This window comes from Ambystoma mexicanum, chromosome 10, assembly GCF_040938575.1.
Source record: "Ambystoma mexicanum isolate Mex_15411 chromosome 10, UKY_AmexF1_1, whole genome shotgun sequence".
NCBI lineage: Eukaryota > Metazoa > Chordata > Amphibia > Caudata > Ambystomatidae > Ambystoma > Ambystoma mexicanum.
Window position 1 is genome coordinate 35,159,285 of NC_090932.1, and position 27,741 is coordinate 35,187,025.

The 27,741-nt window shown below is 45.2% G+C and overlaps 1 long non-coding RNA gene across 1 annotated transcript; it reads left to right on the forward strand.

Moving 5' to 3' along the window:
* Positions 1 to 13: 13 nt before the first annotated feature.
* Positions 14 to 27,172, forward strand: LOC138491121 (uncharacterized). Its single transcript, XR_011275959.1, has 3 exons — positions 14 to 467; positions 17,903 to 18,102; positions 24,117 to 27,172. It is a non-coding gene; the product is annotated as an uncharacterized lncRNA (long non-coding RNA).
* The last annotated feature ends 569 nt before the right edge of the window (positions 27,173 to 27,741 follow it).

The following is a 27,741-nucleotide window of genomic DNA, read 5'->3' on the forward strand; positions in this document are numbered from 1 at the left end:
GTGGATTACTGAATGACGTCCACAGCAGGGAAACGCTCTCTTACGTCATCATCGGGAAGCGTGCTCCACCCAGAGGCTTCCTTCTGGGCGGGGCCATCTTGTGGCAGCCTAGGCGAGGAAGGCGTCTGGGGGCGGAGCCATAGACATAGAAGAGGGACACAGGAAAACTGGACACAAAAGAAGGACAACGAATGCCCCACCTTCCTCAAAACTGCTGAGCTAAGTGGGTACAGTGCACAAGAACAGAAAAGAGACAGTGTAGCAGGAAGATGCTTTAAAGGCCGGAGCTATTCTTAGGGACGGTGCCGGGGCCTTTTCTACTTTTTCATTTCAAATAGAACCGGGCCTACAATACCAGCCTGGTGACAAAGAGAAATGAATAGCTTGTTCACCCTCTTTACTTCCACTCCATTTCACAGAACTCTGATTGAGCCTTACTGCACGTTTGGCAGTAAACTGCACCGCTGGTAAGTCACTGATTTGCTTTCAAAACTACTGTTACTGCCCCTTGATCCCATGGACTTAATGCAGGATTTATTTTATTTGATATTTGTAAGGTGCCTATAGTGTTTCAAGGCGCCAGAAGACCAAAAAAGGGGCGGAGGATAAGGGATAAAGATAATAATAACATTCCTACTAGGCCTTGGGATATTCATATTGTACAAGTGCAGTAACAAGCACTGCAAGGGAGTGGGGGAAGTGCTGGGAGCCGGTCAGTGCATAATGTGAAGTGCTAGGGTGGCAAGGGAAATGTAGGATAAAAAAGAGAGGGTGCAAGAGAAAAGAAGGGGTGATGCAGGTGGGAAGAGGGCCACAGGGGCTAGGCAAGTGCTAAGGGGGAGGCCAGGAGGGCAAGTGCCAGGAATTGCAGGGGATGGGTGTTTACATGCTAAGTGCGAGTAGGGGGGGTGGACTGGGCCGGGGGGAGCTGGTGCCCTGTAGAACTCAGAGGGATGCAGACAGCCAGTCACTGCAGCAGACAGGGGTGTTAGCAGGGTAGAGAGAAGGAAGAAGAGGAAATGAGGGTCTTGAGGACCTTCTGGAACTTCAGGTGGTCCAGCTCAAGCCTGAGGGGGGCAGGGAGGCCATTCCAGAGGGAGGCTCTGCTTGGTGAATCGTCTGATCTGCATAGAGTTGGATCTAGAAGACTGTCGGGCTCTAGCAGGGAGGTATTTAGGGAGAGCGAGTTGGATGTAACAGGGTCCCAGGCCCCAGAATGACTTGTGGATGTTGGAGAGGGTCTTGAAATTGATTTGAATTACGTGTGTTAGTCCTCATTTTTGGTGTCCATTGGACTCAGTGTGGTTTTTGTATAATTACCTTTAGCAGTAATTCTGATAAATATAGGATGTAAATTGGCGGATTTACCTCCACATTTGTATCTCAGAATTCAGCAGAGTGGTAAAAGTGGTGATAATTATGTTACCACCAAAAAAACAGGTGATTACGAATTAGTGCCATTGTTTTACTGGACTGCCAAATCCATAACGAGGCCATTCATCTTGGGCCTGGTAGAGTCTTGTCCAAGGAGAGCTTAGAAGGCTGTCATTTCCTGGGCCATAATTGTGATAATCTGTGTAATCAATCCTGGCCCAGCAAAGGGGATCTGAGCCTCTGAACGCCCATGTCAAATCCATTTATAGACTTCACAATCAAAATGGGAGCACTTTCATTCCAGATAGGTTCTTATCCGGAGTTCCATAATCCATCCAGTAAGGAAATTCATGAGCACTGTCTTCAGGGAAAATATGGGATTCGTCAGAATGTTTCCATTTATAAGCCGAGAGGCTGAGTATCACAAGTCTAGGCAGAGAGCACGGGGCAGAGGCTGTCTCTCACTGTTTGCAAGTAGATTAAGGGAGATTCCGGAGACAATGCTAGCAAATAACAGATTAAAGGTACATACCAAGTTGTTAGTTGAAACAGGTATTTACAGGAACTGCAGGAGCAGGCTCTAAACAAAGAGACAAAGACAAGCAAGTACACTGGGCAACTTGGATTGATCAGAATATAGGGTGTACTGGAATATGATAAGGGGTCTCCAGGGATTAAGGAACGCCCTTGGGATAGGTACCAGTCATACAGCAATGTCATGACTTAGGCGCGCCGAGGAAACTGTTGTACTCAGTGCAAGGGTAAAACTGAAAGACCATATACTAAGGCAGGTACGACTTCAACTGACTATGTAAAATCAACAGAAGTCTTCCCTTATCTGATCTGAACGGAGACCAACCCAGGATCACACTGCAAAACAGATTCAAGTGGAGAAACCACAGTGGACCAAGATGTATAGAAGTAGAAAGCAGTGCTGGAAGGAATAACCAGGTACAGGACAGGATAGGATATCAGAAGCTAGAACAGGCAGGTTGCAAGGCAAGGAGCCCAGAGGAAGAGGGCAGAAGGCAGAGGAGTGTGGCAAGGCTGTCCGATAGGGAAGCCCAGAGGAGAAGGGCAGAAGGCAGCGGAGTGCGGCAAAGCCATCAAGTGGGAGCCCAGAGGAGCAGGGCGGAAGGCAGCAGAGTGTGGCAGAGCCGTCAGGCTGGAGCCCAGAGGAACAGGGTAGAAAGCAGCGGAGTGTGGCAGAGCCGCCAGGTGGGAGCCCAGAGGAGCAGGGGGAAAGCAGCGGCGTGTGGCAGAGCCGCCGGGTGGGAGCCCAGAGGAGCAGGGCGGAAGGCAGCAGCAGACTGGAGAGGGAGCTGCAAGTATCAACAGCAACAGGAACAGGAATCAAAGGCCAAAAGAGAATTTCCAGGAAAGGTCAAAAACTGGTAACAGGAGCACCTGCACAAACTCCCAGTGGAAGCAGTTGACTGACAACTGCTTCTGTTCAAAGTGAGTTTATAAAGGCCCTCCCCGCCAGCAGGCCAGCAGGGTGGGGCTGATTGAAGACTCTGGCAGCTGTGTTTAATTAAGTCCAGCCCTGGCTTCAGTAGCCTGCAGCAGTAGCAGCAGTGGATTCTAATCAAGTGCTCTCCAGCTCTCTGCAGCCGAGCCTGCAGTAGCTTGGAACAGGTGAATGCAATCGGGCCCTCTGCAGCCGAGCCTGCAGTAGCTTGGAACAGGTGAATGCAATCGGGCCCTCTGCAGCCGAGCCTGCAGTAGCTTGGAACAGGTGAATGCAATCGGGCTCTCTGCAGCCGAGCCTGCAGTAGCTTGGAACAGGTGAATGCAATCAGGCCCTCTCCAGCTCTTAGTAGCTTGCTGCAAACAAATGTATTTAGTATGCCTCCTCCAGCCCTCTGCCTTTTGGACAGCATGCATGTCCCAGAATGCATCTGGTGGTTTAACCCAAAAGCTGGAATGGAACATGCCATTAGATTAGTCCAAAACTGCAGCGGTAAAACAAGGAAATAAAGGAAGAGGCGCATGTAGCGGTGCTGGGTGGCAGGCGAGCAGGATCGTGACACTGAGACCCTTTGAGAAATCCTGTAGCTGACGCGCACTACACGAAAGACCATGTTCACGATAAAGGAAAGGAAATGACCCTTCCAAGCGAGTTACGCCAGCATCCTGCAGGCCTAAGATTGATCGAAAGGCTGACCGCTTATATAAAAGCAGCCCTCAGGTGCTCACTTTCCTAGCCTGTAAAGTCAGGAAGTGCCATGTTACTCATCATTTGTCTCAATGAACTTCTCTTGCAGCACCGCTTCAGCAAGTCCTCATCTGGCGTTTAGCAGAGGATCTTGGAAGTTTCTTAGAGTTTGGCCTTGTCTACAATATTCTGCTGGAGCAGATCTTGCCCTGATGAAGGACCCTTTTGGTCCGAAATGCATTGGCCATCGGCATCTGCTACCAATTGTTATTACAATTGGCTATTCTCTATGTATCGAGTTGTGTCATCCAATTTCTTTATACATTGTACTAATGCATCTACTATTACTACTCATTTATCCAGGTGGTTATAGGGTGTGCATCGCTCACTGCAGGCTTCACGCCCAGCTCTGTTACCCAATGCATTACTACTGTGCCTGGCAAAGTGGTGGCCAATGGTCCACGGGAATGTAATCAGGGCACGATCCTTATTACGCTGTTCAACATGCCATATACTGCCAATACTATCAGTGAGCTGCCAAAATGCCTGGATGATGCTCAGTGTCACGGGGACACAATGCCTGGAGGATGCCCAGTGTCACGGGGACACAATGCCTGGATGATGCCCAGTGTCACGGGGACACAATGCCTGGATGATGCCCAGTGTCACGGGGACACAATGCCTGGATGATGCTCAGTGTCACGGGGACACAATGCCTGGATGATGCCCAGTGTCACGGGGACACAATGCCTGGATGATGCCCAGTGTCACGGGGACACAATGCCTGGATGATGCTCAGTGTCACGGGGACACAATGCCTGGATGATGCCCAGTGTCACGGGGACACAATGCCTGGATGATGCCCAGTGTCACGGGGACACAATGCCTGGATGATGCCCAGTGTCACGGGGACACAATGCCTGGATGATGCTCAGTGTCACGGGGACACAATGCCTGGTGGATGCTCAGTGTCACGGGGACACAATGCCTGGATGATGCCCAGTGTCACGGGGACACAATGCCTGGATGATGCCCAGTGTCACGGGGACACAATGCCTGGATGATGCTCAGTGTCACAGGGACACAATGCCTGGATGATGCCCAGTGTCACGGGGACACAATGCCTGGATGATGCCCAGTGTCACGGGGACACAATGCCTGGTTGATGCTCAGTGTCACGGGGACACAATGCCTGGATGATGCCCAGTGTCACGGGGACACAATGCCTGGATGATGCCCAGTGTCACGGGGACACAATGCCTGGATGATGCTCAGTGTCACGGGGACACAATGCCTGGATGATGCTCAGTGTCACGGGGACACAATGCCTGGATGATGCCCAGTGTCACGGGGACACAATGCCTGGATGATGCTCAGTGTCACGGGGACACAATGCCTGGATGATGCTCAGTGTCACGGGGACACAATGCCTGGATGATGCCCAGTGTCACGGGGACACAATGCCTGGATGATGCTCAGTGTCATGGGGACAAAATGCCTGGATGATAACATTCAAGCACATTTTTCAACTCAACATCAGTTGGGCCAGATTGTGTTAAGCCCGGTTAGCATTATAAGGCCTGTTTCGATTATGCCCACTTTTGGCCAGATCTCATTTGGCACAGCAGCGGCAATAAGGCGAGGTCAAATTATGCATAATATGGCCTGCATCCATATCGCCAAGTTGGCACATTAATGCCAAATTCCTTTATGCGCATTTAGCAGGGTAAGGGCAATTCTCATAGTGCCAAGTGAGTTGTGTAATGCCACGTGACAGTATTTTTGATTAGCACAGGCTACGTCCATTGGCCCTGTTGTCACAGTAAGACCAGTGGCCATTATGCTCAAGTTGGATAGTGTGGCCCCAATTTAAATCTCAAGATTCCCCAAACTTAAGAAGCACAAGCACTTGTTAGGAACGTATATGGTGATACAAATATAGCCATACGACCAGCAGATAAGGGAGGAGCATTAGTACTGATGAACGCCACAGAATACATCTCAGAATGTGGGAGACCTGCTGATGAGGAATGTGGAGGTAAGATGTGGGAGAAGAGTCCACTGGACAGGGTCATTGGGGGAAAATGGAGCAAAAGGGTAATAGAACGGGCCAGAGAGCGTTTGCGCAAACACAAAATGCATAGTGGGGTGCAGAATAGCCATCAGTGAAGGGTGTGCACAGGAAGGTAAACTGTGCATGGGGTACAAGTGCCTGTCTAAGGCAGAGTGCACATGAGGAGACATTTAACATGTAGGAGGAGTGAGGAGTGCACGTGGAGGAGAGGTAGTCCACATGTGGAGAGCACAGACGGAGAAAGAAAATACTAGGGGGAGTGCCTAGGAGGGTAGCAAGGGCACACAAGAGTGGAGTGCACAGAAGGGGGAAGTGCGCATGAAACAGAGTGCCCAGAGTGCATGAAGCGTGCACAGAAGGGACCCAATCTCAAAAGGAGTGCATGGTAATAAGAGAGCGCACAGGATAGAACCACGTGGGGGAAACAGAACCTGTGTGAAGCGAGCATGGGGTTCTCTAGCAGTGACACTTAAGCCATCAGATTCTGGCAATGCCCAACACCCCCGCACTCTTGTGCTAGACCCACTGCACAGCACCCCTTCTCCTGACAGTGATCCACCCATCCCTTTTATGCTGATCTCCTCATGAAGAGTTTGAGAAAATGACCACTTCTCTGAAGGAGTACAGGGATAAGCAGGGGTTAAATCTCCTGCTCAGACCCACACCTCTGCGAAAGGAGCGGGGATCCTAATCATGAGGTGTAAACTGGCACAGCCTCACAAGTATATCTCCCTCGCCTCTTGTGGTGACATGGGTCAAGGGCAGGCAATACTCTTCAGACATAGAAGCAGTTCAAACATCAATAGTACTGGGTCGCAAAATAAAAGAATGTGCTGACATGTTTCTGTAATACTAGAATCCTTTAATGAAACTTAAAATACAAACACACACCTCAATAACTCTGTAATCCCCCCTCGTAAGAGAACACAAAGAATATGGAGATTTTGTAGTGAAAAGAGGCACTCAGGTTCTGAAGTCAGGGGTGCACAGGCTGTCATTTCAGTGGTAATGTCAATTTTACTGAAGATGTTTTAAAATATACAGAGTGGGGTTTGTTGCGATTCACTACATGTCATCACTTCTCCCTGAGGGCCAGGGAAGTGAGGCTGCTACAAGATAGTCCCGCTAGGGTGTGGGGTGGTATGGTGTGGGAGGGTCTCATGGGGAAGACCCACACTCCCCCCAGGGAGAAGGATGTCCATTTAGGTTACAGTCCTTATGCAAACATCACACCCCACACACTCTAGCCTCTTCTTCCTCTGCTCAACGCTTTGTAGAAAGGGGTACACCTTAAATACATTGGGGTACACCCCCACACACTCTAGCCTCTCCTTCCTCTGCTCACCGCTTTGTAGACAGGGGTACCCCTTAAATATATTGGGGTGCCTCTAATCACGCTCACACCAGAGTAAATGCACCCTTCTAGGGCCACAAGTCTTTATCTTGCAAGGATAACAAACTTTAATCTTTACAAAGATGAGGATGGGGGGCAGAGTACTATGCTCCCCGACCAGCATTCTGTCTCCCTGGCTGGCTCCTGCTGACTGATGGCAAGCAGGCGCCTTTATATACTGTTCACCTTGGTTACTGGACACTGGCAGCGCTCATCACAAACTCTTCTTCCTTAAAAGGGACGCTGCAGTCTCCCTTCTTGCATGGCCATGTTACAAACTACTTAACAGACTGCTGCCTCTGCAGGAATACATTGTAGCTCCTCTTTAGCATCATTTTCTATATTATAAACATTTATATATAAACACACCTTCCCACCATGCTCTCAACACTTCACTCAACATTCTCATATTTTATCTGGTCCAGTAACTCTCCTCAGAAACCTTGTTTCCATAGTATTCTGTATGTCGTGCATCAAATCTGTACACTCCTATTCTTAGTATAGATGGGCTTTTGATGGACAGTAAACAGCTGCTCAGTCCCTTCGTGTGTGAGTTAGCCTCGGCGATGCAACGCCTGTAGTCTATTTTTAGCACAGGCTGCATTCGCCGTGCTTTTAGATTTTAAACTAACTACAATTTAACATGTATTACAAATTCATTCAGCTAAATAGTTATTTTCACCTTATATATAAACACTATCTTCATTTAGTGACCCTCCTCCCCCTGGACTCTTGTAGTGCTTAGAAAACAGTTAACAGAAGTCTTGCCTAATTCTAAAGTGCTTGGGAATGAAGAAAAGCACTTGCTCCTTCCTAACATTATGTACTGTTCTAAAGTAGACGACCTAAAGGCTCTGGAAAGTACTGTGACCAAAAAGAACATCAGGAACACAGGTAATCCAAGTACCAGGACGAGGTGGGACACAGGAACAATGAAGAGCAATACCAAAAGCAACTGCAGCAGAATAAAATTCTGCGGATGCGCGATTCCTTTTATGCCATAAAAACAGAAGGACTGCCTATCAGAGCGACACAGCCAACCAGAATGAGACACAGTGGAGCCTGGGAAGCAAGAGGGAGATGCCAGGACAGGATGGAGCCGAGAATAGTCCACTCCCATGGTTAAGAGGACAACAGGACTACTTTGCCCAGCAGCATCCAGATAGTAATGTGAGGCTGGCAGACAGTGACGTGAACGCAAGAGGCAAAGTCCATACTATTGGTCCAAAGGCCGGGCAGGATATCCACGAGGCGAAGGCACAGAGGGATGGAGGTGCTTGTGCAGTAAACCGTAGTAAAGAGAGACCCCAGGAAGAACTGGTTGTGCATCCCGGGAACAGACAAGGTAGCAGGAGAGGTGTGGGGGCCGGTAAGGGCTGGAAGGTTCAGGAGCCAAAACCCTGTATGCACATAACAAGCAGGACTGCCCTCCTTGTGTCAGTACTTGACAAGCGAGGCAACCAAGGGGACATAAAGACAAGGGGAGAGAAACAAGTGGTAGGGACACAAACCAAGAGAGTGATATGAGTGATCTTCCTTGTGGCATTACTTGGCAGGGAAGTGGGCCAAAGCAAAGATGGCGAGAAACTGGGGTCGGGGACCCAAACCAAGAGAGTTATATGAGTCATCTTCCTTGTGGCAGTACTTGGCAGGGAAGTCAACCAAGTGGGCCAATCCAAAGAAGAAGACAGAATCCAGGGTCATTGACCCTCCAACACTCAGAGTTGGGTGTTGTAAGCATGAAATCTAGTGAGGAGAAGTCCAGGGAGTCATTCCACTTGGTTGTGAGAGATTGTTTTATGATTACCAGGAAAAGGGATTCATTTTCCTGGTAACTCAGACCAGGAGTAAGGTCCAACAGGCCTGGGAAAGGGAGCCATTTCCCCAGACTAATTCGACACTGAGCCTGAACGGCAGGAGAAAGCAAGACATTCTCCTGGCCCAAAAACTAAATATTGTTTGGAACTTTGTGACCTGGGAAAGGGAGTCATTCCCCCAGGCTATCTGAGACTGAACACCAGGAGAAGGGAGGGATTCTCCTGGGAGCAGAACAGTACTGCTGTATTCATAAGTTTATGGTGTAAGGGAGAGAAGTAAGGTCTTCTTGATACCGGACCTGGGCACTTTTACTTTAACAGACATCCTGACACTCACCATAGATCTTTAGTTGAGGCAGGGAACCCCTCTCAGGAACAGGGAAAGATAGGATTTCTCTTGCTTTTTTATCTTTTAGACGTCTTTAACCCCGAACATACCACCTTTGTGTCAAAGTCCTTTTTCTGCACCCTTACAGGTTGTACTAGTAACTAGGGCCTGTTAAGGAGAAAAACATTTCAAATACCTTTTTAAAGCTTTCTTTTGGGGTAAATAGCAGTGGCCAATCTTCCAGGAGCTTTTCAATGGGTGGAGTTGTCATTGAGATGTTTCAAACCAGTTTTCCCAATTGAATTGCGGGTGTCAAGACAGTCGAGTCAGCTCGAGACAGTACATTGATGCAGTGGGGTCTTGTAGCAATGATTGTCTTAAATCGGTTGAAGAACAGCCAGACAATTTGGCGAATCTGTGACTTGAATCAGTCAGGTTTCCTTGAAGCGATCCAATGATTCAATGTGGTCCTTCAGTGGCGATCGTCTCAAAAATGGCTGCAGCTCAAGCAGGTCAAGAGTCTTTCCAGTAGCTCGATGTCTCGACAGTGGTTTAAATGTGTCAAGGCAGCTCTAGATACTTGTATCATTTCGAAAAACACCTCAATGCAGATGAGCGGGCTCAAAGAACGTAGTTGGCAAACAGTGCCCAGAGGTGCTTCTTGACTTACGGCTGTTTGTGAACCTTGTCCATAGTGTCTTGGGGCAAGGAAAGTCCTTGACCTGCACTTCCGAGCCAGAAAGGTTTTTAGAGGACACTGGTGGCGTCTTGCAGTGGCCTCAGCTTGCATTAGGCCATGCCTCTTTGGGATCGATGAGGGAAAAGGAATGCCCTTTTCCTGGAACTCTTTGTCGTCATCTCTATAGGAGAGACCATTGGAACAGGCTTTGCCCCCAACAAAGTTCCAGGTGAAATCCTTCTTCTTTAGTAATCATACGATGATGCAATGGGGACTCTCACCCTCGCATTAAAGTCGATCTTCTACAGCAGCATGTTTTCCTTCTAGCTTTCCTTAATGGGTTAAATTCTGGTTGCTCTTTCAAAATGTTCTGCCAGTGTGAAGTCATACCCAGAGTATTTTGTCTACAGTAAGTGAGGAATGGGCACAGGAACTTTGGGAAACCAAGAAATCTCACGCTGATGGAACTGGCCCATCCTTTGCTGGAAAGCACTCTTTGATACTTCTTTGAAACTCTACTCCACCCCCTTCCCCAGGGCTTGCCTTTGAAGGAGTGGTTCCAAGCTAGCCCCCGGGCATTTTTCTGTTTTCTGGGGGAGATGACATACATTTCCAGAGAAATCATCAGGGGGTGATTCCTGGGCTCAGCCCATACGTTTGTTTTGGCGGAATCCCATCTCCGAGAAGCTGATATACACAAGACCCTGTCAGTGAGTTACTAGCAATTACGCTGACAATAATATGACACCAATTGGTTTTGGCAAGTGCCATTCTGTATTCTCAGAGGCCACAGTGTCAAAGCCATACATGGTTTATATTTAGAGTTTCATCTGCAAGCAGGTTCTGTGGGCACACAATTATATCATTTAAATTAAGGTCAAGATTTCCCATGGATCAAGATCAATCCTGACTGGTGGAAGTTTGGTTCCTTCAGCCGTTGGCAGGAACGCACATGTCATTTTGAAAATCTCATATTGCCAAACTACAAGGCATCTGCTATGAGGTGCCAGTGGGCAGCTTCATCAGAAGTAGATGTGTGCATTATGCTTTCAACATGGAACATTTTGAAAGAGGGGGCCTACTTAGAAGACCCCATTTTCAGAGACAGATCTTCCCACATCATTATACATTTAAAATAAAAAAAGTCTGGTAAGTAGTATTATTCACCATTGCCAAGCACAATTTTAATGGAAACCTTTATTTGTAGTTCCCATTTTTAAGAAGGCAAATCGACTGGACCCACTAAACTATCGGCCTGTCACAGTGCTGGATGCAGACTATACCATCTTCTCAATAGTAGTATTAAAGGAATTGGAATCCTTGCTGTGGCCTCTCGTCTCCTGAGTAGATACCATCAGGGTTTAGAAGAAATGTGGGAACATCTGTGGATGTAACCATCTTAAATATTGGCATACGCTGGATTCGCCGGCGCTCTGTTTGGCACAGATGGAAAGGGATTTGTGGTGTATTCAGTCACCTTTCCAAGCTGCCGCCTGTTGTGCCGTGTGCCGGTCAAGCTTCCAGAAGTGGTGCTGCCTATTTCCTGCTTCTGCATTCCTCCTGTGTCAGAACAAGTTATATGCTGCCGACGGGATGCCCTCGGTGCGTCGCTACTCGTTTCCTAGATGCTTAGTAAGTTTGTTTCTCTTCTATCCTTTTTACTAACAGACCTTCTGGATTTCTAGCCCACTACTCGCTCTTACCTTGTTTATTCTCTTTAGCATCGGAATGGAATGCCATCAGAACTGCTTGTTTCCCTCACGCAGACACACCGTCTGCTTCTAGACTCCTGGTACGCTACACTCCACACGCCGAACAGCCCGTTATTTGGCAGCCGCATCCTCACCTCTCTTTCTCTCTGTTTAGTGCTTCCATGCTCCACCGGGCCTCTCACTATTCACATAGGAAGGCACTGATCTGACCTCAGCATTCAGAGAAGAGAAAGAAAAGGATGAAAATTCTGCTGAAGCATCACTAAACCTGGCTATAGAGTTTTTTACCCAGAGGGTTTCCCTACGGCCTCTGCTTCCCTATTCCTGTGTACCCGGGACGCAGAGTCGCAAGGGTCCTTGGGGAAGCTTATCACGGTCTGCAATTCTGGCTCTGAACAGGTTAGTCACACACTGTCATTTATATCATAACAGTCACATTGGTTGTATTCAGATATAGCAAATATCCTACATAATCCAGCAAAGGGCAATCATTCCAGGAATATCTTTCTAGGATGTATAGATTTTTCTTAAACCTTCGACACCGTTGTGAGGAGTGGATCGTGTAAGAAATCATCAGGCTAGGGGTTGCCGCCGAGTCTACTCAGTATTTTAATATACCTTCATCCTGATATGGTTCTTCAGGTGCACCTAGATAGTAAGGGAACTTTATTGAAGTAAGTTCATACATTCAGAGGGCCGTGGCAGGGGTCTGTAGGGGCTCCCTCTTTGTTTAACCTGTACATTTCTGAGGTGGGTATGGCGCTTGAGGCTTCCAGTTTGGCATCTCCTAGATTGTGTAGTCCCTGCGTTCATTGGCTTACTTATGCAGCTGACATTCTATTATTAGACCGCGCCCAAATTGGACTTCCTACAATGCTTAAAGCTCTACAAGGTTATGCAGAGATAAACCACCTGGAAGTGAGCAAAGGAAAAACCCAGGTTATGAGGCTTTCTGCTGTGAATAAGGCAGTGGAGTGTAAATGGTTTTTGGATAGTGACCCCCTGGAAGTAACACTAATCATTACATCTGTTTGGGAGTTCTGATTTCTGGAAGGAAAAGCAAGGGATCTAATGTCAGCAGTCTCTTTGCCAAAAGGGACAGTTTTGTGTCCAAGATTAGGAAGACTCCTCGTAAATATGGGAGGTATTTTGCTCATTCCAATTATCAAATATTATAGAATATAAATTATACCAAGTAATTTATGGTATGGCGACAAAGTGGAACTTGATGGGGGCTGTTTGATGCTGTTGAAGATGGCTTGTGGTGGAAGCTGACGTGGATACGATTCGAACTTGGTCTAATATCTCTTAAACGTAGAGTTTGCTGTAATGCTCTTCCTTTGCTAAGGAAAACAAGATTCCCAGCACAGGACCCTCTTTTTTGGGGCCTGAATGCACTACTAAGAAATGAGTGTGAGTACTTGGGGGCTTGGGCCCATAAATGTGAGTTGATTCTGGAGATCCTTTCCAGACATTTGAAACAACATCAAGATGAAATTAAACTGAAAAAAGGCAAACGTGTTCAGAGATGAACAGGTTTACAGAGAAGGGAGAGTTTACACTTTCCAAAACAGATACAATGGCAAACTCCACCAGCCTCTCCCGTTCCGTTAGCTCTGATGCTGACAGCACAGAGGACTCAGGTGAGGGAGAGGCAGCAGCTGCAGGCACTACACATTTACAGACTAGATACAAACAGACCAACTTTGCTGCTGGAATCAAATGCCACAAAAGGGCTCATTCTTTAGAGACAAGGAATTTTCCCAAGAAAAGAGTCACGTTCTCGGATCCTCCTGTGTCCAAAACATTTGTCACAACAAACCTATCAGAGGAAGGAGAGGACAGGGCAACAAGCGCAGGTCACACAAGAGGAACAGGACATGTGATGACAACCAGGACAAGGGGTCGCAATTACTGACCACATCTAATCTTGTCATGAACATAGCGCTGGTGAAAAATCGTTTCTCAACAAAGGCCTCTCCTTCTCCCCACTAGAAGCAGTCAATATCACGGACACGTGCGTTGATCTTTACAAGTTTCTTAGAAATCTGAAATTGAAAGCCCTTTTCCTCAATAAAGAAGAAGAGTGAGCTGTAGAGCCTGCAATCAGAATTCCCTCTCTTATCGCGTTAGCAGAAATAGCCCAAACTAAACAATTGCTATCTTTAAAAGTAGGCAAGGAAATAGAGGACATCACTTTCCTTTCATATCTGGACATTGAACATGACATACCATGACCAAGTGAACTAAGGAACAGTCCAAGTTCCTGCCTCCCAGAGAACAATCATATCAATACCTTCTTTGAGTTAGTTATATCGCCTGATCCTCAGGAAAAAGTTAAAACTTAGCACAGACAATCTGAATCCCTCAGAAAGAGCAGCCCTCAAAAACATAAGGGACAATGCAGTGATAGTAATCAATCTTGCGGACAAAGGGGGGAACATAGTAATCATGAACATGCATGATTACATCAAGATTGTTATTCCAAAATCGAGATAGATCCTACCTTCCTTGTCAGAAAGAACCTGTTTCAGTTCATTGACAAATGGCATTTATGTGGGATTTTGGGAAAAGAAGAAAAATAATTTCTTCTGCATTCCCCTGGTTGCATTCGGACCATTTATTTTTTACCCAAAGTTCTAAAAGATTTTGCTAACATACCAGACATGAGGTCCATCATGTTAGGCGATGACTGGTTGACGGAACATCTCTCTGAATTCGTTGACTTGAAATTACAAGAGGAAGTCTATACATGAAAATCATACACACAAGGCTCCATGGATGTTCTTAATACTCTTCAAAATGTCAAATGGGAAGAGCCTTATCACCTGGTAACATACAACTTCAAAGCTCTTCACACTAACATCCAGCACAACTTAGCCCTGGCCACCATTGCCTATTGGCTCTCCCTTAGGTCTGGATCACACTACTTATTTCAACAGAAATGTTAGATGTTGCTCTAACTAACAACTACTTCCTATTTAATGGAGCATACTATACTCAATGCAAGGGAGCGGCTATGGGAGCCAAGTTTGCCCCTACATTAGCCAATCTCTTCATGAGGGAGTATGAAACAGTACCTCCACTTGCCTCCAGTCAATTTGATGTGGAAAAAAAAGGTACTGCTGTGTCGATGGTACATCAACAACATATTAGTCATTTGGACTGGGAGCTGGGACTAATTAGACATCTTCACCAAAAAATGTAATGAGAATAATTTCAGTATAGAGCTTACATGTGCATACAGTCACACCAAGATCATTGATAATGCAATCATCACCCGTACTTTCTGCAAACCTAATGTGGCAAACGCAGTTTCACATGCCCGTAGTGGGTACAAAGAAAGTGTTATTCGTAACACCCCCAAGGGTGAAATGTTATAGGCCAAACACAATTGCAGCAACACAAATGACTTTAAATCAGAAATGTATATGATTGCTACTAGGTTTAGGGAAATGTGTTACAGGCCCCATGACATCAAAACAGCCATCTCGCAGACAAAATCAATGCATTGTGACAAGCTACTAACACAGAAGAATGCACCCAATCCAACCAACAAAGATTGTGTCTTCTTTGTAACTAGATACTCAGCGCATCACAAGACCATCAATTACATCTTGAAGCAACAGTGGAGAGTACTCAGATTAGACCCTGATTTACATTCCTTTATTGCTAACAAACCCCAAATGGTTCTTACGAGGGCCCCTAGCCTTGACAACTTTATCAGTCCAAGGTGCATGAAAAAACCAGGTGGTTGCAAATACCACACATTGGTTGCCACCGCCACTGGGTTTCCACAAATTTGGTTCATGTAACTTTTGCAAAAAACGCAGTCAGCAATATCAGGTGTTTTGTCACACACAGCGGCTATAAACTTATAATACAGGCATTTCTTAATTGTAGAACAATATATGTTGTATACTGCCTTGTCTGCATGCGTGCACTAGGACCCCAACCGGCCCTGCCCAATAGCACTTTAAGGTGAGTAGCAGCACCCGTAGATGGATGGGGATGCAGATTAATACTCTAGCATCAAATCAATAATGACAACTCAATAGTTTGGCAAAGGGAGTCTGTTTTATGACAAGCATAAAAAAGGGAGTTCATGAACATCAGCAATCGCTTGATCTTCCTTCTTGCTTCAACAACTCCAATAGACTTCATGAAAAACACATCATTTATACTAAAAACTTGTCATCACTGACGTGTAACACTTAAAATGCTGCATGCAATTCTATTGGTTATAGGAAGGTAACTTTAATATAGGTACTATATCTGTCTATGGTAACAGAGTGAGGGGATTGGATAAACAGTGTCAGGTGGGGCATCTAAGCCCTTCCTTCAAAATGGCTACTGTAGACATCACTAAAAGTACAACGTCCCATTGGTTCTACTAACTATATGACCCTAGATTACTTGGTGCAGTATGATTGGGTTGGCAACAACCCCACTCATACTTTTCTACCAGCCTAGCAGCATGCAGAATAGCCGGCCAGGTGCAGGGAATTGGTCTGCTCCTCCAGCCTCCCTCCAATTATTCCAACAATCAATCACTTCAGTGGTCATATGTCAATTATTTCTTTGTATTTTGGCCTCGAAAATGCTTCTTGGTCTGGAAAAGTTAAGGTGTCTGGGCATGGCACCAATTCATGCGTAGGTGTGAAGTTTTGTCCCTTCTGCTCGCTCGGTTACATGATTCCGACACTGTGAAATCGTCTTATTCTCCATGTAATTTGTGTATTTGATTTACTTTTGTCAGCCATCTGCCTTGTGTGGTTTATCATGACCTTTCAGAAGTAAGATAGATTGCGGTAAGCGCCACGCATATACATATCTACCTCAAAAGGAGCACTTTATACAAGCATACTTCCACTATGCACAAGAGCAGAACTGACCAAAGGTTACTTAAGGTCTCAAGAGGAGAGCTTTGCAACAGGAAAATCGAGAATTAAGGACAGAGAGAAAACTCGGATGAAGGCAAGTCATGCCAAGAAGCCAAGGTCATACCAGCTGAAATAGCCCAACAGTGGATACAATTAATGAAGAGAAGAACAGAGTATTCTATTCTGAAAGGTCATGATAAACCACACAAGGCAGATGGCTGACAAAAGTAAATCAAATACACAAATTACATGGAGAATAAGACGATTTCACAGTGTCGGAATCATGTAACCGAGCGAGCAGAAGGGACAAAACTTCACACCTACGCATGAATTGGTGCCATGCCCAGACACCTTAACTTTTCCAGACCAAGAAGCATTTTCGAGGCCAAAATACAAAGAAATAATTGACATATGACCACTGAAGTGATTGATTGTTGGAATAATTGGAGGGAGGCTGGAGGAGCAGACCAATTCCCTGCACCTGGCCGGCTATTCTGCATGCTGCTAGGCTGGTAGAAAAGTATGAGTGGGGTTGTTGCCAGACCTGGAATGAATTACCAGCACCTGACTTCCCGGTGCCACTGGGCTATTCCAAGTCTGGCGGCCGGGGAGTCAGGCACCAGCAATTTCATTAATCCCCATTCCCGGGACACGGGAGCACCGGTGTCGAACTGGATATTAAATTATGCCTCCTATTGTAACGATAGTATGTATATTGGCCTACGCCAAGTTGCTTAAAATTGTACGCGAATAACTCTCTATGGCAAGGTCTTGACCGTAGAAATTGATGTAACCCGCCATCTTGAATCAAGCCTCCATTTTAGGTTAGAACCGCCATTTTGGGGTTTTGTACAAAGTCACCCTGTAATCTAAAATGGCTGTCTCATGTGCTCTTGTTCTTGCCTTAACCTCTTCTACCTCTGTAGGAGAGTTAATGTCCAACCTGCCTTCAGGTCATGTAGACCTTGTCCTTTGTTGACCTCGGGAGCAGGGGATTACTTGAATCAGCAATGTTAAACTACAAGTATACAAGAACAGTAAAGCTATCCAAATACGATATGTGAAACATTTGTTTGATCTGTATTAAAACAATACGTAAAGAGTGTAACGTTAAATTAAAGAATAATAGAGTGTGTTAGTAAATGTATTCAAAAGTAAACCGCATGCACGAGATATGTAAATTAGGAAAGTGAACCTGGCGCGACCCTAGCCCAATGTATTATTAACTTGTAAGAGGCTGGACATCATTTTTACAAATAGTATAAATGCGTCGATGTCCAGCTAGGAAATTCTGTTCACTGCTCACATTGAACCCTGCTGGTGGTCTCTCTGATGTATTGACGGCTAAATAGCTATTTGTGTACTTTGTTGAATACTGTTCAGTTTTGTAATAAAGATTCTGGGAATCTTTACAAGCCTGTGTCGGTGTATTTTCCTTTGCCTGGTGTAGCAGCCGTAATATTGTATTTTTTCTGTTTCCACAGATGGCGCCTGAATAGGGACCCTCAAGATTGACTTCGTCTCGTTGAAGGTTGGCTCGGCTATCGCACCGGGATCGGACGGTGCCAACAGAAATGGCCACTCTAGACGAGAAGCGAATTCCTTGACGAAACTGCACAATCCAATCCCTGGACGGTGAGCTGTAGCCCGAGACGACGTCTTGACGAGGGTCCATATATTTGAGGTGGGTAAATTTGCCGAAAATCACCAGACATGTGAGTCCTTAGCATTGTCCTTAGTAACCCGATCGGGCCTCCCAGTCCTTTGGTCAGGTGAATCGTGTCCCGATTCTTAATTTAACCCTGACAAATTTGGAGCATTGTACTCGCGAGCACAATTATTTAACCAGGTAACACCAAAACTTTGATATGCCTGGGAAATTGTCTGCCTGCTTTAGGGCATTATTCCGCAGCAACAGACAATCTTTGGAAGATAGCTGTCCCATACCACAGGAGGGGACGCCGGCATGTACTATGTACTGTAAGAAAGGCTTTGGTAGTATAGCATTTAATGACATTTGGCACAGACCGACCAGACATAATTCTAATCTTCGGTGGCCAACCAATGGTAGTTTTGAAATCCCTCGTATAGAATATTTAGAGTCTGTATTAGTAAAGAAAAAGGCTAGACCTGCAGCATTTGACGCATTGCACAGTTGGAAAACAGGAGCTTTGCAGCAACAAAAGTGTATAGCGAAATATATGCGTAGACATATGACAAGCGTCGAGAAGGCACGGTTATATGATCAAAATAAACAATTGGAGTCAGTTAGGAACACGGACAGGGCGTTTCAATTAGGCATTCAGAAAATATACCCTTCAAAAGATTTTCATACATCAGATGAAGTGATTAATAAACTTTTGCATGAACGAAGGCCCGATGCCTCCGCGCCACCTTCGCACGTCCCTCCTCCTGGCGCTTTTCCCCTTCCCGTTGTTGTTCCCCCTCCTATAGTTCCTCCGGTCCTCCCTGCTGTTCTTCCAGTTGTTCTTCCAGCCGTCGCTCCTTTGCCTGCCCCCTTGCCTTCACCTGTTGATATTCAGCATGTGCCTACTCTTCTTCCTCCAAGTGATTCTGCATCGCTTGTAGTAGACCAGGGAGCAAGACCAAGGGTTGTGACTCGTAATACTGTGTCCCCAGACAAAAAGAGTGAATTGATTGCTTGGGCTAAACATTGTATGGAGAAGGGTGAACAAGCCGATGTTTTTTCCACACCAGAAAATTTAAAAAGTATTCCTGAGAAAAATGTTTTTATTGAAGGATTAGGGACTCATTTGAGTATAATGTGGAATAGACTAAATGATGTAGATTTCCCACAAGGGTTACGGGATTTGAACGCCTTAGCGTTGTCCAGAGATACTGCAGAGAAGGTATATGTGCATGTTGAGAGGATTTTTGAGTATAGGAAGGAGTTGGAAGAGTTACAGAATGAGGAAGCAGATGGTGGTAGTTTAGGTATTATGTACTTACAGAAGCGGTTTTCTCCTCGCCGAGAATTAAAAGGAGAGGAAGCGCGCATTTGTATAAAGGATGCGATAAGATGGATTTCGGATATGTCGATAACTCCAGATGAAGTATATGACACATATAGTCAGTATACGTTAGAAATGCAAAAGAAAGTGATACAGGTGATGGTAGAGCACTTGCAGAATGAGAGTGTAAGAAGAAAGATTTGTTGTCCCGCAGAGTGTTTATAAGAGAGCCTTTTCGATTGATACTTCTTCGACTGCCTTAGCGCTTGATTTGGCTCTGTTGCTTAGTAAGCGTTCGGAGCTGCCTACTTCTCAGTTGCCTATGAGAGAGGTCCCTCCAACATTTGTCCCAAAGGTTGAGGTTGCGGCCAATGCTGCACAGGGTATAGTCGCTGTGAACATTCCCGCACATTATGTATCAGTTTGTTCACGTCCCGTTTTCAAGACAGGAAGTGAACACCATAAAGCAATCTATTCCCGATATAAGAAAGAATCTGACCGGATTCTATAAAGAAATAGAGTCGGTCTTACAGTCGTCGGTATTCACCTTAAGTGATATTGACGTATTATTTCCCGTACTCCTGCCAGTTGATTTGTGGAAACAGATTAGGACTATAGATGACATACCTGGGTTAGGAGATACATGGGATAACATGGTTAGGCTAGATAGAGAAAGACCAGCTGGCGAACGACCACCTCAAGTGATATTAACCTTGCCTGATAGAATTATTGTAAAATTGAAAACTATGGTTCCTGAAAAAAGAATCATTTGGGACAAGCTTACGGCCTGTGTCCAAGGAAAGTCTGAGGGTGCTACCGATTTCTTCAATCGGTTCGAGCAGGTATTCAGATTTCAGGCTTAGGCACAGAGTCAGGGAAAAGGCTGTTTGTCGACAAATTTGTATGTGGATTGCTGCCTGACATCCACTTACAAATTATGTCTTCTGAAAGCACTTGGCAGGCGAAGTCTCAATCAGAAGTACTGCATATGGCTCAGTACTATGAAAATCGTGTAAATACTGAAAAGGAAAAACTTGAGAAAAAAAAGGGTGACCTGAAAACAAAAGTTTTATTACAACAGATTGTTAGAAGCCCTAGAGTGGGTAATCAATTTAGAGGTCAGTACATTCCACAGGGAAGTGCACCCTTGGCTCCAGTAACCATTAACCAGTGTGCCTATTGCCGGCAGGAAGGCCACTGGCGCGCACAATGTCCAACCTTGCAGCAAAGGTCTTTTGGGAACATGGGTAGACGATCCAGAGGTCGCCCAGGTGCAGGGGGCCCTGGCAGAGGTCAGTTTGCACCAGAATCACAGCAACCTCCTTCACAAGATGAGCAAGTTTAGAATGTGGATAATAGAAACATTTTGATCACCCTTCTGCCGCGTACCTCTCTGAAGAGCTTCCTTTTGATAATATTCTGTTTCGCTAGGATTGCCCAAAGCAGGATTTGGAACCTACGCCTATTCCCGTTCATCTGAAAGGCCCCTACGTTGAGATGGCGGTGGGAAATAGGAAGCATCTATTTTTAGTAGATACAGGAGCACAGAAATGTTCCATTGATCATTCACGGGTTCCAAATATTCCCCTGTAAGGGCAGTCCAACGTTTCCATAGTTTGTCCGGTCTCTTTGCCGGTACCGATAACACTGGGTCCCTTGACAGAAGAGTGTCCATTTCTACTTCCCACAAACTGTGGGGAGAACTTGCTGGGGCTAAATTTGTTGAAGGCATTGCATGCAGTAATACATTGTTCTCCGGACGGGGTTCGGTTAACAATTTCACCTCAGCAATCACTCGCCTCTCAGTTTTTGACTTGACCTTTACCGCCAGAATTTAGTAATGTTCCAGAATGCTTATGGGCAATTGATGATAATGATGTGGGCATTCTTCAAATTGAACCTGTTAAAAATATTTTGAAACATGGAGTAAAATTGCCTTGCATCCCACAATATAAGATCTCAGTTGAAGGCGAACAGGCTTTGAAATGTATAGTTTCTGATTTTGTACATCGTGTGGTAATTAAGGAGATTACGGGTAGCATATGTAACAGCCCCATTTTGCCAGTACACAAAAAAGGTGATAATGCGATTCCCTTTCGTTTTATGATTGATTTAAGCGCTATTAACAAAATTGTGGCTCCTCAATTTCCTATTGTACCTGATGTTACAACGATACTAACCATGATTCCGGCTTCTGCCACTCATTTTAGCGTTATTGATCTTAAAAACGCGTTTTTCAGAATCCCCATACACAAGGATAGCAGGTGTTTGTTCGCGTTTACCCTAGGTGGACGCTCGTTTACATTCACTCGTGCACCACAAGGGTACACTGAGAGTCCAAGTATCTATAGTAGGGCATTGAAAGGGCAGCTCGATACTCTCGAGTTGCCTACTACTTGCACATTACTGCAGTATGTAGATGACCTCCTCTTGGCTGCTGATTCTGAGAGCGCCTGTAAAGAAGGCACCGTGTTGTTGCTTTGTCATCTAACAAAACATGGCCACAAAGCTTCACTTAAAAAATTCCAATATTGTTGTCAGGAGGTCACCTATTTAGGCTACCTCCTGTCAAAGGAGGGAAGACGGTTGACACCTGAACGAATAAAGACTATTTCTGGCATGTCTGTCCCAAATACGCAGAAGGAAGTTAGAGCCTTGATAGGTATGGCTTCTTATTGTAGATTGTGGATCCCTAACTTTTCGTTAACGATTAAACCAGTGCTGGCTTTGACAAAGAAGGTCATTTCTTTGCCATTGCCATGGACTTTGGAACACCAGACAGCATTTGATTTGCTCAAATCCACGCTGTGTTCAGCGCCGGTTTTAGGAACTCCGAATTATGACAAGGCCTTTGTATTGTTTGTGCATGAACGTGATGGATGTGCTTTGGCTGTATTAACGCAGGAGCATGGAGGGAAGAATAGGCCGTGCGGTTACTATTCCTCCGCCCTTGATCCTGTAGCATGTGCTTTTCCAAAATGTTTGCGCGCTGTTGCTGTTGCTGCTGCGTCTGTAAAACAGAGTAAGGGAATGGTCCTGGGTCATGCGTTAACCCTAATGGTACCTCACTCCGTAGATATTTTATTGAATAGAACTCAAACGCAACCCCTCACTTCTGCACGATTGACAAGATACAAACTAATCTTGTTTGCCCCCCCACATTCAAATTCAGAGGTGTTGTGTATTAAATCCGGCTGAGCTTTTACCTGTCTCACAAAATACTGTTGATGGTGACGATACGTCACACGATTGCCTTTATATGACAGAACAAGAGACTAAAGGCAGAATTGATCTGAAAGACACGCCTTTGAATAGCCCACAAGGAGAGCTATTTTGTGATGGCTCTTGTTTTAAACTTCCAGACGGTACATCCACGGCTGCTTATGCTGTTACTACTTTAAGCACGGTTGTGGAAACTAAAAGAATTATGCATAACTCTGCGCAGGCCGCAGAAATAATAGCGTTAACTTGAGCTTGTGAACTTTCTGAAGGGCTTACAGTGAATATATATACTGATAGTCAGTATGCTTTTGGGGTGGCCCACAATTTCGGTAGACTTTGGAAAGAACAAGGTTTCTTGATCTTGCACGGAACGAAAATCCAGCACGGCACTTTAATAGTGCGATTACTTTCAGCACTCGCACTCCCTGTTCAGTTGGCTATCATAAAATGTTCAGCACATAAAAAGGTTACAGATGATGTAGGAAAAGGGAATGCTTTCGCTGATCAGATAGCTAAACAAACTGCCACTGATTTCAGTTCAGAAATGTATGCTGTAAAATAAATTGTAAACGTTTGTACTTTGGGTGAAAGTATCGATGCTGTAAAAGATATTCAAGCAGATGCTACCATAGAGGAAACTAAGAGATGGATCGAGGGTGCAGGGAGATTGGATGACGATGGGTGTTGGGTAGACAATATTGAAGGGAAATGGTTACTCCCTGACGCCTACATTACAATGATGTTTTTTATGGCTCATGGTCCGACACATGTTTGTGCGCGAAAATTGACAAAAATGCTACACAGTGTATGGGCCAATGATAAGATTTTCAAAACTGCAGAGCGTTTTGTCCAAAACTGCATGGTTGCTTGCAGCACAATGTAGGAAAAGGTACCTCGACTCTTAGATGAAGTTTCGCTCCACCTTATGTCCCGTTTGAGGTTATTCACTTTGATTTTATTGAAATGGAATGTTGTAACAATCTTAAATATGTATTGGTTGTTATTTGTGCCTTTAGTAAGTGGGTTGAGGCCTTCCCGATTAGAGATGCAATGGCCATAACCACGGCAAAAACTCTGTTGAAAGAGTTTTTTTCCTAGGTTCGGGCTGCCGAGAGTCATCTGGTCAGATAATGGGCCACACTTTATTGCCACTGTAATCCTACAAATTTGCAAAGGATTACAGATTGACAAGCTGTTCCATTCAGCTAGACATGCCCAAAGTGCCGGATTAGTGGAAAGGCACAACGGCATTATAAAGAACAAACTTGCGAAGACGTGTGCTGGCACCAAGCTAAAATGGCCGGACGCCTTACCGCTCGTGTTACTGTCGATGAGAACAACCCCTCAAACTAAGACTGGGCTCTCTCCCTTTGAGGTGGTAATGGGGAGACCTGCTAATATTTGGGGTATGCCAAAAAGTCGCTCATTACGGGACATAGAAAATGTGCTTCTTTCAGATTACTGTAACCAGTTGACTAAAAATCTGTTTTCAATTTATCACCAGGTGCGAGAGCCATTACCTGTGCGCTACGAGGGTCCTCGTCACAGTCTACGACCGGAGGACTGGATCCTCACAAAGGTTTTTCAGAGGTCGTCTTGCCTTGCACCTCGGTGGAGGGGTCCCTACCAAGTCCTGCTAGTCACCCAGACTGCTGTGCGGGTAGCGGGTCGTAAGAACTGGATCCATGCGACGCACACCAAACGTATCCCGCAGCCCGTGCCATACGATACAGAAAATACAGAATCCCTTCCCACTACTGTAACTAGCGTGCCTGAAACAGCAACAACCAACAAGGGAGAATCGGAGACCGCTTCAGAATCCGCAAGGCCGGACAAAATGGCCATCTTGTCTCCGCACTCCCCAACAGTGGAACTTCCGGATCAATCCTTTTCTGATCCCATTTCGCCACTTCCAGGAGGAAGTGACGACACTTTGTCCTCACCAGAAACTGCAAAATATAATTTGCGCCCAAGGAAGTAAACGTACAGCATGGTCTGACTGTGCGATTGAGAAAATCATTTGAGGGCTTGCCTTTTGGCCCGACTGTACAGGAAGATTCTGTTGGCTAAGGGTTGTGGGAAAGACATTAAGAAGACGCGCGACTGGAGTCGCCAGCAAACAAACAATTGGTGTTTTTTCAGTTGAAGACGACAATGCCTGCACCCGCTACCGCTCGTACCGAACTTTTAGATAAACATTTGACTAGCAGAGACAATGATCAAGCATGTAAGGGGACCCCCAAAGTGTATTGTTGCCTTTTTGTGATAATTACTGGATTTTTAGTAACTGTTGGGTTTGGGTTATGGTATCTGGAGGAAGCATATCCGTTAGAGGACTTTTTGCCTATTGAAAATGTATCTGTCATTCCCACTCCTTCCGTGCAATTGCATACTTTGGCGCCTAGAGATTCTTTGCATAGACGGAACTATCAGAATAACACTCTTTTGTTAATAATGAATGCCACTCATGCAATTTTTAATAAGACCAATTGCTGGATCTGCTCACATCTACCGCAACATGGGGATAAGGGGCTAGGTTGGTATAATTATCCCTTACCTTTGACAACTGCCTGTTACGCTTCTCTTGGAGCACTATTTCTTGGTCGATGGAATGACAGCATCTCAGGGAACTTTGATGGTACAAATTTAAATAGTTTTGAAAAGAATGTTTTGATGCCCCTGGGTTGCTCGCTTTTTGCAAATAGAAGTAAGCCAAATGTTGCTTCTGTTAGGCCCTCTGATAAATTGTCTCTTCCCTTTCAGTCTTTAATCTCTTTCAAAATGGCTCCTATAGGCAATAAGGATGCCACGTCTCCATCTTATTCTGTTAATCATAGTCCCGATTCAGTATCCTTCTGCATACAGAGGAATGGAACACGGTCAATGGGTAATTTTAGAAAGTGCGCCAACGTTGCGAATTTGACTAGTGAAAACAGACCTCTGTACGTAGGCGAACCTGTCTATTTTGTTTGCAGTGATGTGTCATTTTCATGGTTGCCAGGGATTGGCAAGGAACCTGTTATTTAGTGATTCTATTACCTGGGGTATTTATTGACAGTACTGTGGAAATTTCAAAGACTCGTCCATGACGAGGTGTGAAAGGGGATACTCCAGCACAAACTCTAGGAGATATTATGAAATCCTTTGTGCCATTTTTGGGCAAATTACGAATTCAGAAGATATCAGGGGACTAGCGAGAGTATTGGAGAGAACCATCAACCGGACCACTGACATACTCTATAATATGACGTTAGAGCAGAGAGCGATAAGATTAGTGGCTCTTCAGAACCAGATGGCATTAGATGTCATCCTGGCATAGCGAGGAGGAGTATGTAAATTAGTGGGGTCCGCTTGCTGCGTTTACATACCAGACTCCTCTCTGACGATCTTTAGGGCTATCCAAAATCTACATGTTCTTAGTTCAGAAGTACATGTTCCTGAGGGAAACTGGGAACTTAGTACATGGTTTTGGGACCTCCTACGGTCATGGGGATGGAAGTTGTTCTCGGCCCTGCTGATTATCTTGGCAAGTTTTCTGTTTCTTTGCTGTTGTATACAGTGTCTCCCTGGTATATGCTCAGTATTAGGGGGATGTTGCGTGAAAGCAACAAGTGTACTAGGGCATAAAATATACGCCCCAGAGAAGGTTTCCAAAGAGTATGTGTTAAAAGAAACTCTGATGTCAGATCTAATGGCAATAGATATTTCAGACAATGATTCAGGGTGCATGGACGCTGACGTATGGAGTTACTTGCAAGAAGATCAGAAGTAGTGTTAGCACTTGGCATAGGCCAAAAGGAGGGTTTGTCTAACTGGATATTAAAGTATGCCTCCTATTGTAACGATTGTATGTATATTGGCCTATGCCAAGTTGCTTAAAATTATACGCGAATAACTCTCTACGGCAAGGTCTTGACCTTAGAAATTGATGTAAGCCGCCATCTTGAATCAAGCATCCATTTTAGGTTAGAACCGCCATTCTGGGGTTTTGTACAAAGTCACCCTGTAATCTAAAATGGCCGTCTCATGTGCTCTTGTTCTTGCCTTAACCTCTTCAACCTCTGTAGGAGAGTTAATGTCCAACCTGCCTTCAGGCTTCATGTTAGGGTCATGTAGACCTTGTCCTTTGTTGACCCTGGGAGCAGGGGATTACTTGAATCAGCAATGTTAAACTACAAGTATACAAGAACAGTAAAGCTATCCAAATACGATATATGAAACATTTGTTTGATCTGTATTAAAACGATACGTAAAGAGTGTAACGTTAAATTAAAGAATAATGGAGTGTGTTAGTAAATGTATTCAAAAGTAAACCGTATGCACGAGATATGTAAATTAGGAAAGTGAACCTGGTGCGACCCTAGCCCAATGTATTATTAACTTGTAAGAGGCTGGACATCATTTTTACAAATTGTATAAATGCGTCGATGTCCAGCTAGGAAATTCTGTTCACTGCTCACATTGAACCCTGCTGGTGGTCTCTGTGATGTATTGACGGCCAAATAGCCATTTGTGTACTTTGTTGAATACTGTTCTGTTTTGTAATAAAGATTCTGGGAATCTTTACAAGCCCGTGTCGGTGTATTTTCCTTTGCCTGGTGTAACAGCCGTAATATTGTATTTTTTCTGATTCCACACCGGCACCGTTAAAAACGGTGCCGGTGCTCCCGTGACAAGTCTGCCTACCATAGTCGCTGCACCCAGCAGGGTCAGACCCGTCGGGCACTGCGGCTCCGGCCGGCAGATTGTAGTTTGCAGGTCCGGAACCAAAGGTGCCAGTAGGCTTACCAGCACTGTTGTTTCTGGACCGGCAAACCTATGAGGCCCATAGACTCTATGTTGCAATTTTTGCAATTTGTTTAAGCCGCACACTGTGCGGCACAACCTAACAAGACATGCTGTCTATTCCCTTTACAGAGGATTGCAGAATTAATCACGCTTAACTTTTGACGTTCCTTCGTTTACACTCCATTGAATGTAGGTGGTTTTCTGGCAACAGATCCCGCAGTTATCACAAGGTAAACCCTTTTTGCTGTTATAATGTACCGCTTGTGCAAACAGAAGTTCATTTGTTCCAGCATACGTACCGATGCACAGGTTCTCATTCCTTTAAGCAGGCTACTGACCCA